The sequence below is a fragment of the Python bivittatus genome, unplaced genomic scaffold (genome assembly GCF_059951505.1).
Source record: "Python bivittatus isolate LINGU-HERP-01145 unplaced genomic scaffold, Pbiv_v1 ctg000080_np1212, whole genome shotgun sequence".
Classification (NCBI taxonomy): domain Eukaryota; kingdom Metazoa; phylum Chordata; class Lepidosauria; order Squamata; family Pythonidae; genus Python; species Python bivittatus.
The window spans coordinates 80,624,910-80,638,363 of NW_028277035.1; the positions used below are offsets into that span (position 1 = coordinate 80,624,910).

Sequence of the window (13,454 nt, forward strand, 5' to 3'; positions counted from 1 at the left end):
TTAGCCAAATAACTCTCTGGGCAGCTAGTTTAGCATAGTCTGTTAATTTCTTCTTGCAGGCAATAATGAACAGTTGGATTTTTTTCCCCCCTGCTGAAAATGTAGCAACATTCTGTCTTTGAGGAATGAAGGGAATTGATCACAATGGATTTGGTTTTCCTGTTCGTTTTTTTCCCTCCCTTCTTGTTACTTGCTGCATAGGAATGTTTGGACAGTACAGTGGTTTTTACTTGATCTAAAGGGAATCCACCAAGCAAGTGTCAAGCTGTCAACGCACGAGCTGTCACTTAAACTGCTGTTTAAGGAACTTCTAGAAACCACACAGTCAGCTCTTTGCCAACAGCTCCCATGAGCAGGGACTGCATCTTCTCTCTGCGATGCTGTCTTGACTGGCTCCATCTGTCTCCATAAAGCATGTTCACTAAATAATTCAGCAAGGCAACTTGATATCTCATCCATCTACCTTATTACCCTAGTGACCTGATGGTAACAGCTCGCTTGTTGATGTTACCGCTTTGCAGTCTCATGAAAGTTGTTGCATTCTGAAAAATAAACACAGTAATGCAACCCCTGACCTCCCGTTAGCATTGCCAGATCTCAGGGACCGATGTTCAAGATTTTGGCTGCCTTTTCCAAAAAATAATAAAATAAGGAATGTTCTAACAGGGAGGGTGTGATCTTCCATGATCCTTATTTTGTTTGGAAACAAGTATACTTCTAACCTTCGAGACTTGTGCGTAGACAATGTGCCACCTATGATGTATTAGCTCAGAATCTGAATGTCAGATTGCCTGGCAACTAACTCTGTGCCCTGTTGGTAGAAGCTTTGCAACAGCGGGTGTTCAAAAGAATGCCATATCCGTCCCAACTAAGTAATCAAATCACGACCCAAATCACTCAGATATGACATTCTGCTCCCCCTCCCTGGTTTAACAAAACTGTATGTTTATGGTATAGAACAGGGACTGATATTGTTTATGCTTATCTTCTCCCAAGGAATGGGAAAGAAGGAGAGAGTAATTACTCTGATAACTCCCACAGTTAAGAAACACCTATACCCAAACTGAGGATATTCATAGAAAACCCCAAAGATGTAACTATCAAATGTGGGATCTCTCTCTCTCTCTTTCCTATAGCTTTCTAATGTATCATTTCCCACCACTTATGAGCAACAAAAAAAGCAGAGAATTTGTCACATCATCTTCCTTCAAATTTGGTAGGATAAACATCACTGCAGCAGTAATCTGACCTGGAAGCCATTGGTCATTTTCATTCAACCCATGGCACAGGTAAGCTGATTTAAAATTTTTTTAAAAAAATCAAGACATCCTCTTTTATGTCTTCTTTTATCTTCTTTGCTGTTCAGTAAAGTAACTCATAGCAGTAGACTCATCTCCTGAGTGTTAACATCGTACATCTCCCTGGCTGTGAAAGTCATTAAAGCAACTTGTGTCAAGCGTGTTCTCTTGGCTTACCCTATATACTTGGTCTCTTAATGAAACACCCTTGGAAAGTGTGCAGCAAATTGCAGCAGCCAAATAGAGGGCAGGCTGCCCTCTATGTTTGGTTGAGCCAAAGGAAGGCAAGCACAGGCAAAAGAGGAGCAAAAACATCCAAGGAACAAGAGATCCAAAATAGTCTGACCGGAAATTATTGGGAAGAATAATTCTCCCAGTAGTAGTTGCCACCCTGCTGCCTGCAAGCTGTATTGAGCTGAATCTTCCCCATAATATCCTCCAAGCGTTGATACAGCAGGGACAGGGCAATCCCCAACAAGCTGTGGACCCCCCGGGCACCCTGGAGGGAATGGGAGCCCCCTGTTTTGGCCTTTGGGTGGGCTCAAGGACTCTCTCTGTTTTTCCCATTAGGATAAGGAACTATAAGGCCATTTTGACCCTGAACTCTCCTACCCAACCCAAAAAGGACTGACAACATTGGCCTTGCGCTCTGCTAATACCATCATGTCATTAGTCATGTTTCCAGCACACCTGCTAACATTTCAAAATCTGAAATCTCTGCACAGCTATTTCAAGGCTGCCTAACACAACTCGTAGACATGAAAGTGCTTCTCCTACTTCCTCCAGGCACATATTCCTTGCTTAAGGTCCTAAAAAGATAGTCTTTGTATCAATCAAATAAAAAAGATATGCAAATAGTGTTTTTTTTTCTTTTTAAAATTCTTACAGGTAGTCCTCATTTAACAACTGTCTCAGATAGCAACTGTTCACAAATACAACAGTAATAAACAGTAATAAAAAATTCATTTTCTGACCAGTGCTGGCAAATTTATGACAACAAAAGCCTTCGGTGAGAAACTGAGTGAGGTCTGGTCAGTTTCAGGCAGCAGCTACCAGCCCAGAGGGTTCTAATCAACTAATTAAGTTCATAGAGCTGAGCTTGTTAACTTGCACTTGGCTGAGGAGAAAAGCATCTCAGAAAGCAAGCAATCTCTCTGCCTGTAAGGGGGCCAAAAAAGGGGGGGAAATGGCTCAGGCACAGGATACTGTATGACAGAACTTTATGTGAATGAAATGGCAGCAACCAGTGATCTTCGCAGAATTGCTCTCTCTCTGTCACATACTTGTTCATTTAGCAACCATTTCACTTAATGATGGAGTCATCAGAACCAAATGCAGTCACTAAATGAGGAGTACCTGTACTTCATTTTGCATGAAATGGGGTAAAGAACCTTAAATAGTTCAATTCTGGGAAAGGCTGTGATGTCCACATTTTAATTTTAACAGGGCCAAAATAAAGCTCATAGAGCCCCCCTAAAAAAGGGCACTTCCAAAATAAACCAGGACATTGCTTGCATGCATCTTTTCCTTGCTTGCTTCCTCAGAAGTAAGTCTCACTAGATTCAGCGTGGTTGAATATTTCCAGGTAAGTAAACTATATAAGATTGCAGCCTCCTTTGAGAGAATCAAAAAGCATGCAAACTTGCCATTCATATAACACTATATAAAATTCTTCTAATCACTCCCCACTCTCTATGGATTTTTTTTTTCTTATACAATATTTGGATAACTTGCTATAGTGCAGTGTGTCTACTTGGATGGATGTTCAATGTGGTTTACTACCACCTAAAAGGGCATCAGGAATGCAGCCTTCTTAAAAATACAAACCAAATCAAAGAACTCAGCTTGCAACTTTGCAACAGCATTATTTCCCCTCTCTTTTGCCTTTTTTGACTGCTGGCTTGTGATACATTTTTAAAAATATTGTCAGAATAGCTCAGAGTTAGTGGATTTTGGAATAGATCCAGGGGCAAGATAAGAGTGCATAAGAAAGAGAAGTAAGCTGGTGCAGCAGGAGGAGGAATTTGGATCCAGAATTCCAAAGTCTATTCAGGAAATTGACATGTGGTTGGATTCAGGTGGTGGCGAAGTCTTCCTTGAGAGAGTGGGTTGTCCTGCTTTCTCTTAAAAAGGCTGTGGTTTGCCCCATCCTCAAGAAGCCTTTGCTTGACCTGGACAATTTTGTCTGGTTTCCAACCTTTCCTTTTAGGTGAAGATTGCAGAAAAGGTGGTCATGCAGCAGCCCGAGATCCCCAGAGAAAATGAATTATCTGGACTGCTTTCAGTCAGGATTCAGTCCTGGATATGGGACTGAAATAGCATTGACTGCACTTGTAGATTACTTCCAATGGGAGCGGGATAGAGGTGGTGTATCAATCCTTGCTCTTCTTGAATTCTCAGTGGCTTTTGATATTCTGGATCAGCTCCAGGGATTGGGAGTGGGTAGTGCTGTGCTGTGCTGGTTTTCTTCCTTTGGCTCAGTTCCAGTCAGTGTTGATGATGGGGAGAGGGCCAGCCCACGGCCACTGCTTTGTGGGGTTTCACAGGGTTTGGTCCCCTCTTTGCTCCTGTTTAACATCTACACGAAGCCACTGGCTGTTCCCCAACTTTGCATCTGGCCATCCAAGTGATGATGTGGAGGATCTGTCTCGGTGGCTGGAGGTTGTGGAGGGTTGGATGGGAAACAACAGGCTTCAACTCAGCCCTAGGAAGACTGAGCAGCTTTGAATATTAGGGCTCCCTGGTTTCAGAGGTTTTCCATCCTTAGTTCTGGATGGGGCTGCACTACCCCAAACTGAACCATCCTGGACTCACAGCTCTTGTTCAAGGAACAATTCAAGGAACTTTGCACAATTTTATGCTTTGTACCCTTTCCTGGACCATGAGGCCCTGCTCACAGTCACTCTTGCCTTGGTCACCTCCCGAATGAACCACTACAATCCACTTTACATGTTGCAGCCCCTGAAGACCATCCAGAAGCTACAGCTAATATAGTATGCAGTAGCACGGATGGATATTTGTGCTCCTCAATCAGCACATCTTACACCTCTGCTCTGCAAGCTGTATTGGTTGCCAATATCCTTCCAGTGCTGGTTGCAATCAGTATATCCATTCATGGCATGGGGCTAGTTTATTTGAGGGCCTGCCTCAGCCTGATTAGATCTGCCCATCCCATCAGGTCCAGCAGAAGAGGCATGCTCTGGTTCCCATCTCTTAGGAAGTGTCATCTGGGGTGAGGGCAGGAAGAGAGCCTTTTCTGTCATGGGACTTACCCTTTGGAATATCATTCTCTCAGAGGTCAGACTGCCCTAACCCTGTCAGCCTTTCACAAGGCCTTAAAGACTCGGTTCTGTCACTAGGCCTGGGGATCTGGAGGTATGGCTGAACCCGTTCAATGATTTGTTATTGGTGAATTTGTTTTTACCCTGGCTGTGAATCATGTGTGTTGGTGTCCTTTGTTTTTTATGCTGTTCTGATTATTGCTAGCCACCCAGACTCATGAATTTGAGATTGATGGTGGCCATATAAATTGAGATAATAAGTAAATACATTCCTGCAAAGCTAGGAGCAGACATGATATTAGATACCCTCATATATGTTCAGAAGGTGGTTCAGAAGCCAGAAGTGAGGATAGAAGCAGCTGAGAATTCTTAACTTAAGCCTCAAATAAGGGAGGAGAAATTAAAGGAGACATCCTTTGAGCCCTGGGTAAAAATATTTCAGCTAATTCTAGCACCTTGGTCAAGCTTTTGCTCACTAGCTTCTGATCGGTCCTTTTCAAATACAGCCTCTGTTCTTTTCAATTAGCTACTCTGCATTATGGATCCTGTTGGTTCCTGCTGTGTCCTTAGTTGAAGATTCCTCCTTCCTCCAAGGATTCTCTCTCCAACTGTTCCTTGACTCACATTGCACCTCGAGTCCACACAGCACAAGCACAAGGCCAACAACCTCCTCTATCTGTGCCTTATTTATCTTTGTTAAAAAGCTGATACGCATGCTCACAGGTGTCCTCCTTAGGCAAATAGCCTCTTGATGTCTATGTGACACTTTGCATGGAGCTGGCCAGTAAACAAAAATCCTAATTTTGAGACCAATTGCATAACTCCCATCCATCAGGGCAATCATCCGGCCACCACACATTTATAATTGGTGCCTCAAGTTGCATGCATCAGAACTTTACGAAAGATAGCTAGGCTCACTCATAAATCTCTCTACCTTGTTCCTAGCCATTTCACAAGCAAAGCATGAGCAACGTAGATCTTGGTTGAAAAAGAAAATAGCCAATCCCAAAATGCAAATGGGAGAACTGAACTAGATGCACTGTAGGAAAGCAAATCGGCCATGGAAGCTACTTTGGATAGTATGAATGCTGAATACTTTCCTCTGAATGCTAAATTAGTTCAGGCTAAATGAATGTAGCCTTTATGTCTCAACAATGCTTTGTTTAGTCTCCAAAGATAGATAAGAGGGCAGGTAGTTTTCCATTAAGGTTACTGTCACTGAAGTAGGAATTGCTGTGGTGCTTTTACGAGTTCTCTGAAGATGCTTGTTTCTCTTTGCCCACTTACAATGAAACAGGCCTTAGAGCTCATTTTTGTAATGGACAATGTTTTTTGGCCAGGTGAGATGGTTACTCTAATTTTATGGAAGAACTGAGAGGGAAATGCACAGATACACATACAAACACACCCACCCACATACACACAGAATTTGATATGTTAAGTTACTACAGTAATGTAGTAACCAGATGTTTTATGAAACAGCATGTATGCACACATACACATACCACAGTACAGCCAGCCATCACATAACATTCATTCCTTTCCTATAGCCAACAATATTTAAAATAACATTTATATAGTCCTTTTTTGAATTGCCAAACTGCTTCACCCCCATTACCCATCCTCAGAAATTAGGTCATTATTATCATCCTAGGTGAAGAGGGGAGAGGAAGGATGGCTGTGTGGAATTTGAACATCTGAGCCCCAATTTAAGAACCACCAGAAGAAAGCATTGCTATATGCTTTTGCTTTATGACAACATTTGTATTCCTATTTTAGCCTGTTCTCTTGTCCTAGATAGCACAAGGGCAACCTGGATAGATATAAAGCAGTTATCACCCTGTGGCAGCTGGCTGCTACATCTCCAGTGGCCAAAAGTCCTACTTCTGTGAGGAGAGTCTTCTCCTTGGAAAGGCTGTCCAGCTGAAAGCTATGGCAAAGACCAGAAAATATGAGAAGATGCAGAGGCCTTTATATTTGCTCATGAGTACTTAGTACCTAGTCAACAGACTGAGCTGTTTACTTGTTTACACAATTTTCCTCTGAGTAATGTGATAGAGTATATGGTATGCAGATTAAATTTGATGTCTCTTCATATCATATGGCAACGATTGCACATGCAAATTTTATTCAAATGTGTATCATCTCCCTCTTCTTTGAGGGAATGATGCAATTCCTCTTTTACTAGTATAGCACTACTTATTCAACCTGTCAGAAAGTGAGAGAAGAAGAAAGTATGTGAAAGATTGCTTTGTAGACAAGCCAAATGGTGCTGGAAGGAGTTACAAATCAATCATCCACGTGCCCGCCCTAGTTGCTGCTTTGGGAGGGAGTTACGTGGAGTCTCACTGGATCACACCATCTAAGCTTTCAGAATCCCAGCTTTTCCATCTGAGAAGCCTCCAACCAAGATCCGAACTCCTATGTTGTCTGCCTCCATCCTTTGAACGTTCATCCTTTGAACATGTGGTGGCTGTCCATCTGCCCCGTGACAGTAAATTCCATAAATTAGTAATGTGTCCATTGTGAAGAAATGGTTTTTGTTTCTTCTTAATCTCCTGCCAGTTGCCAACTGCTAGGTTTATGAAAAAGGAAGAAAATCTCTATCCCTTTTCTCTACACGACGCTTAATTTTGTAGAGCTCTCTTGTATGTCCTCTGAGTTGCTTGTTTTACTGTAGAAATAGAGCAGATGATAGACAAAGAAGTGGGGAAACTGCTGTCCCAGGCCCACATGAAACTAGCAGCTGCCTTTCTGTGGCCCCAGAGTCTTCTTGAGACTGTGCCCCTAAACTTCAGGGGCAGGATTAGCAGCCTCAGAAAATTAGCAGCATAGTTTCACATTTTGATGAACTGAACTGAACTCACAAGCCCTAAGACAGAGCACCACTGTTTTAAAAGCAAAGAATCCCCCTCCCTCACCAAAAACTCCAGAAACAAATGAGAAATCCTGGCCTGTGCAGTATTGCTCTCCTTCTCTAGCCCTCATCCCCACCCCACACACAGGCTATTTAACACAAGACTGCCTATCTCTGCTGTAAACTGATGGGAGATGTCTTGCCACAGCTGCTGTAAACAAGGGGGACAGTGATGGGTGTCCATTTCAGGAGCAGGCCAGCTGCTGATTGCATCCAGCTCAGCTCTTAGATTTTGGAATACCTTAAAGAAATAGGCTTATTTGCTGGCTGCCTTAATAAATAAGCGTGATAGAGCTGTGCTTCATGAATTTGCCTTAGGATTTTGCGATTCCCATTATATGTCCTGTCTTTTCCTGCATAGATTCCTAAAGAGTTCCAGAGTTTTCATAATCTCATAGTATAAAAAAATGAATAATCTTTTTCTGTTCCTTTCATCCATGCTGCTCCTGGCTTCATATATTATTCCTGGTTTTATATATAATTCCTTTAGTGAATCCACTGAAACGTGGGCTTCAGATGTGTTGATCCATACAGAGAATGAAATGGATATGGACTGAAATGCAGTTGTTCCAGGCAGAAGTGGTTTGGGGTTTAAGAATGGAAAAACCAAAGATGTTAGTGGCAGCAGCTAAGGAGAGTGAAGGACAGGAAGATGTTGAGAAGATTGAAGGGTGGATAGACCAGTGGAATATGCACCCTGGGACATCAGAAATGGATGAAGGGAGGCAGAGGGAGGGAGGGAGGATGGATACTGGGAAGATTGAGGGAAGGGAAGGGAAGGGAAGGGAAGGAAGCAAGCAGGTGTGCTATCCTATTCTGAGACAGTGGTGGTGGCTTTATTCATACTTTTGTTCCTTTCTAATACTCTGCCTTGTTGGCCTTTTTAAATATTTTATTCATTTCATTATATACAACTTAATACATTATTATGGTTGCTTGCAGAGTCAGCCAGATGTTTAGACTGGATTTGGCATTTTTATCCATCTATCAAGTCTTTTCCAAGGACCTGGGATAGGCAGATGTTGTTTGATGGCATTAGAGGTATCGTCACAGGATATAAGCTGTTCCAAGTAAAGCTGCCTCTTGCAATTGACTCATGGTGATTTTGTCAACGCTGATGGTCTTCAAGTGGTGCCCCAGATGTTTTGGGATTGCACCTAAGGTGCCTATAACTACTGGTACTATCTTTGCTTTCTTTTGCCACAGTCATTCTACTTCTATTTTCAGGTCCTTATATTTTGTGATTTTCTCCAGTTCTTTCTCTTCTCTTCTGCTGTCTCCAAGTATTGCAATATCCACTATCCACACTTTTTTGTCTTTCTTCTTCTTATTTTACAATTCATATCATATCACAGCATTTCCCAGTGGACTTTGCTCACAGAATTCACAATAAACATTGCCATCATCAATGTTCGGTATTACATTTGAAAACAATGAATTACGAACAAAATCAGAACTAGTAGGGTGGGTTGGTGTCTTATTGCATGTCAAGGAGTCATAGCTGCTTGTCACTTCTCTCACTCGCTTAGACGATTCATAACTGGATCCTTCATCTCGCCTCCAAAGAAGGTTACCAACAGCAAATGGGAAATGCTGGAGATTAGTAGTGATGGCAAGTCATTTTCTCCAGCCTCCTAGCTCTGGCTTCTACAGTCTAGCACAGTGTTCCCCATGCTGGCTGGGGAATTCTGGGAGTTGAAGTCACACATCCTAAAGTTGTCAAGGTTGAGAAACACTGGTTTAGGTTCTCTTCCGAAGTTAGGTCAGCTCCCAGAATTCCTAGTGTTAACCAGGTTGCCTGCAAAATTCTGGGAACAGAATTCCACACATCTGGAGGGCAATTAGTTTGCAGAAGGCTGTTCTAGCTGAGGGATCACAGGAGCCTGGCTTAAATATAGATTGTTCTTTTTCCTAGAAGTGAACTATTTATGTAAATGGATATGTACCAGAAAAAGAATGGAAACAACTCTAAAATGAGATGCTGAACAAAAATGCCAAACTTTTTCCAGTGAGAATTTGAATTTTGAAAAATGTAGCTTCATGTTTATAGTCATTGGCTCATAAGCATCATTGCACTTAATGTAGAGTAGGAATATGTATCCTTCTGTATCTGAAATAAAAAGTGAGGGCCAGAATCGGAACCTAATTAACGAATTTTAGAAACAGATACTTCTTTTCAATCAAAAATAGACATTCACTCTCCAAATAGTTTGGTTTGCAAATATGTGTCACCTGTGTCTCCCCCGCTCCAAACATCCCCCTCCCCGAGATCAGAGGTAGTCTGGAAGTAAGGGCATTGACTTGCTACTGAATCTATGATTATGTACTGCTCGTTCAGATGCAGATCCTACTCCAGCACAGCCTGCATCTATTTATAATACAATTTTTTCATAAATTGGCTCTTTTCTCCTACTTTGCTATTATAGATATGTCCCAAGCATTTACTAAGCTATGTAATATAAGGTAGCCTGAACCAGACGTTATCCTATTAGATGGTGGATCATCATTGTCTAAGCCAAGGCCTGTGGCTTTAGCAAGGCTTCCAAAGACAATTACTGCCTTAAGCAAGTTATAATTTGTCCCTGTTTTAAATTCCAATTTTGCAAACAAAGTTCTTGCTTGCTTTTGCCTTGTTGAGTTTGGGCCCACTTTTTCATTGCTTCAATTAACATACATTGGGTTGACTATAAACCCCATTATGGGATGGAGGGGTTGGCAGGACGCATAGCGGGGCCATAACAAATTCTTGTCTTTAGTCCAGATTAAGCACTCCAGCCTAAATTTTTAACCCAGACATCCATCTTTGACTGCCTGGAATGACGAAAGCTGAGGTGGGAGTTAAGAGATGCATGAGAGTGTTGGGCTTGTGAATTGGGGGAAGGACGCTTTCCTGGAGCAAATTCTTCTGGCCCCATGGGTAGCAATTCAAGCCCTACATTTAAATGGGCTAGTCAGAGTGCTTAACATTTTCCATGACCATTAAGGCAGGAAAAAAGGCTATTTAAAATCATTCTCCTTGTTCGTCCCTACAACATTCAACTTTAGCAAGAGTTAATTTGCAGTTATAACGAAAATAATTAGCGGCAGTATTCACACGAAACACAACACTAGGGTTTTAACTGTGGTCTCTTGAACAAACCATGATGGCTCGGTTCACTCACAATGCTAAATAATTATGAATGGGTTCACACATTGTAATAATACATTGGAGCTAAACCATAGTATGACCTAGTGTAAATTCAGCCAGTCATTTAAGATTATACCTGCTAAAAGTATACTGTGGTCAATGGATTCATATCTACTATGCAAGCAGCGGCCATTTTCACAGCCATAGCCTGAATTAAGTCAAGCGGAATAATAGTAATAATTTTTAAAATCACTGGATCATATATAATTGGCTGTTTCTGGCTCCACTGCTTTCTCTTCTCTTTGCTGACTGAATCCCATCCATAGACACTGGTCCTACTGTATTTTCTTTGGTGACTGCTGCTCTGGGGTCAAGCCAAGATTGGGCTTAGTCTGGCTGCTTTTCGAATATTGCTAGTGGTGGCTTTAGTTTTTGCAAACTGAAGGCATATTCTTTGAGTTTCACTATTTTTGCATCAGGCCATAAAATCATGGATCCCCTATGTATTAGGGGCCCCATTATCACTCAACTGAACTATTACTAATCAAGCAATGCTAGTCAGTGGGGGAATAGATCTGAATCTACTTTAATACTTACATATGTAGAAATGAGGAAGAATATACAAGGAGAAAGTAATCCATTAGCTTCAGGGAGTAATACATCCTATAGATTTGGCTTTGTGCCTTCCATGCTTGGCTGCCTTAAGGGAGTAAACTTCACTGAAAATAAAGGGGCTTGCTTCTAAAAAAAAAAAAAAAAACGTCCAGGGTTGTGCTGTAAATCCATATAATTAAAATAAGAAAACTTCATAAAGGCATCAGACTTTCACCAAATGCTCAGTGAGTGTTCTGAGATTCTGTTTGCATAACTATTCGCTTGTTATAATTCCATCATTGTCTTGAACACACTGCCAGGAGTCTGGTGTGCGTAGGCATGTCATTGTAGGTATATGCATTATTTGGGATATGCAGTGCCTTAGATTCAGTTCCAAACAGATACTGTGGAGCAAATGTGTAGCATCTGTTCACGGTTCTTTAAAGCTGCTTCACCTTTTCCTGAGATTGTGCAGCTCCCCTTGGCAACTGCCATGTGATCCCACAAAAGACATAACTGCTTTAAAGAGCTGCAAACAAGTGCTATATGGGCACTTCTACAGCTCAGTGGGAAATGAATCCAAAACTTTGCACAGCTCAAACATAGTATTAACATTAATGGGACTGATCTATCTGTGCACTGATTGATCTATCTGTGCCATTTATCCTCATCATAAAGTCAGACCTTACAGAATTCTAGAGTTTGTTTATGAAAAGGTAATTAATATAATCCCCTTCAAGTCTTGCTATGCTGCCTCGTCATGGCACAGTGGGTGCTCCTAGGAGGGATGAGGAAAGAATGTTGGGTGTGTATGCCAAGGCTTGTAAGCTCCCAGCAGAGTCACCTAAGGTCATCCCTGCTGCCCAACTAAAGCAAACAGAGACATATATTCCAAGACAGGAAGATGCTGGCAATGAAACATCACTTTAGTAACAATGGCAATCATTTCATAGTGTACGGGAGAAGGCAATAATAAACCATTCCTGTATTTTACCAAGAAAACCACACGGATCGACAACATACTAATGATATAGTGCCAGATAAAGGGCCCCTCAGGTCAGATGGCACTGAGCATGTTACTGAGGAAGAGATGAGATTCTTTCCAAGTACTAATGGTGTTTATGATGTGGCTAGATTAAAGCCAATGGGGCGTCTAGTTCCAAAGCTGCAAAGACAGAATTACAATGAGAACATGGAACATAAGAAGCATGAACATGGGAAAGTTCAACACCACTGATATCTTAGGTAAATTGAAATGGACTGGAATGGGATTCTTTCAGTCAGAAGATCATGCTGTTTATTACTCAAGACAAGAAAACTAAAGAAGGAACAGTGTTGCTTTCATAGCCAGGAAAGAGATAGCAAATACAGTACTTGGGTACAATGCAGTCAGTGACTGAATAATATCAGTTAGACTTTATAGGCAACGCTTTAATGTGGTGATTATCCAGGTTTTTGCTCTAATCACTGATGCAGAAGAAGAGGTGGTTCATGAGTTTTCTGGTCAAGTTCAATCTGAAATTGACAGAATATGAGACTAAGGTGTGCTGCTTGTGGTTGAAGACTGAAATGCCAAAGTTGGGATACTAAGGAGGAAAATGTGGTTGGACTGAATAGCCTAGGAAAATAAGCAGGAAAATGACTTATTAGTTTTTGCTAATCCATTATTTCTTTAACAGAGTTTTCAAACAATCAAAACTACAGCTATATATATGGGCATTACCAAACAAAGTACACTAAAATGAAATTGACTGTATTGTTGTACAAAGACTTTGAAGGATTCAATTAAAACAGCAAAGATGTAACCGGGGGCTGACTGTGGAACAGATCACAAACTGCTCATGGGCAAGTTCTATGTCAAGCTAAAGTGGAAGAAAACCATCCATTTTCCACTATATGATATTGAGCCTATGCCCACCATTTTCAAGGAGAACATCAGGAATCGCTTTGAAGTCCTGAACCTTATTGATAGGGAACCAGAAGAACTGTGGAATGAAATCAAAGAAGGAAAACATGAAAAGAGTGTCAAACACCATGAAACAGAAGAAAGCAGACTTGATGTCAGGTAACAGGCAGTGGAAATTGCCAAGGAGAGAAGAGAAGCCAAAGCCAAGAAAGACAAAGATCTCAGGAAGGAATTTAATGAAGAACTTCAGAGAGCTGTTAGAAGAAACAAGTAGCAATATTAGAACAACATTTCCAAAGACATCAAAGATGGAAAATGGAAGTGCCAGATG

At 41.4% G+C, this 13,454-nt stretch overlaps 1 protein-coding gene and 1 long non-coding RNA gene across 4 annotated transcripts in view; one reads left to right on the top strand and one right to left on the bottom strand.

Annotated features, from left to right (window-relative positions):
• The window catches only part of PRICKLE2 (prickle planar cell polarity protein 2), a 301,204-nt gene that overhangs the window by 144,640 nt on the left and 143,110 nt on the right, over nucleotides 1–13,454 (top strand). The window lies entirely within an intron of this gene.
• Nucleotides 1–13,454, bottom strand: part of LOC148216747 (uncharacterized) — a 65,762-nt gene that overhangs the window by 47,811 nt on the left and 4,497 nt on the right. Inside the window, exon 2 of one of the 3 annotated variants that reach the window (XR_015794968.1) lies at nucleotides 11,221–11,364. The exons of the other annotated variants lie outside the window; for them this stretch is intronic. This is a non-coding gene — a long non-coding RNA (uncharacterized LOC148216747). The remainder of the gene's footprint in view (nucleotides 1–11,220; nucleotides 11,365–13,454) is intronic. 3 annotated transcript variants of the gene reach the window in all.